We start from the raw sequence: 490 nt of genomic DNA on the forward strand, positions 1-490 counted from the left end.
CCTGAGTCGCGACCGTACTTTAGTTTGGGGGGGGGGGAGCAACGCGAGAAGCATTAGGAAAACGTTCCGTTTTTTGTATTTTTTTATCTTCCTTGGCTGTTTTTGTTTTCGGGGAGGGCAAAGTTTATTATTAGGGGCAACCTAAAAAGTTTGAAAAACAGTGATCTATGGGAAATACATCCTTTGTTTTTAAAGATAATCGTGTTTAGTTCTGCAACACACGTTCCTGAGAGAAGGACTAAACACAACCTAGAGGACTGACAAAAGTAGGTATGCACACTGGTTTTCTTTTTATTGACAAAATAATGATTTTTCTCATTTGTATACAATGTTTCCAGCTTAATTATTTTCACACAAAAGGGAAGTCTCAGTCGAATTATAGCTTTCACGAAAACTCTCATAAACCCCTGGGCGACCTTTGCTGTTATTGCATTTATCTAACACTTTTCAGGAAACCATTTTTATCTGCGAAAACTACATATGCGTGTTA

This window comes from Limulus polyphemus, unplaced genomic scaffold (genome assembly GCF_000517525.1).
Source record: "Limulus polyphemus unplaced genomic scaffold, Limulus_polyphemus-2.1.2 Scaffold2923, whole genome shotgun sequence".
Taxonomy (NCBI): Eukaryota; Metazoa; Arthropoda; class Merostomata; order Xiphosura; family Limulidae; genus Limulus; species Limulus polyphemus.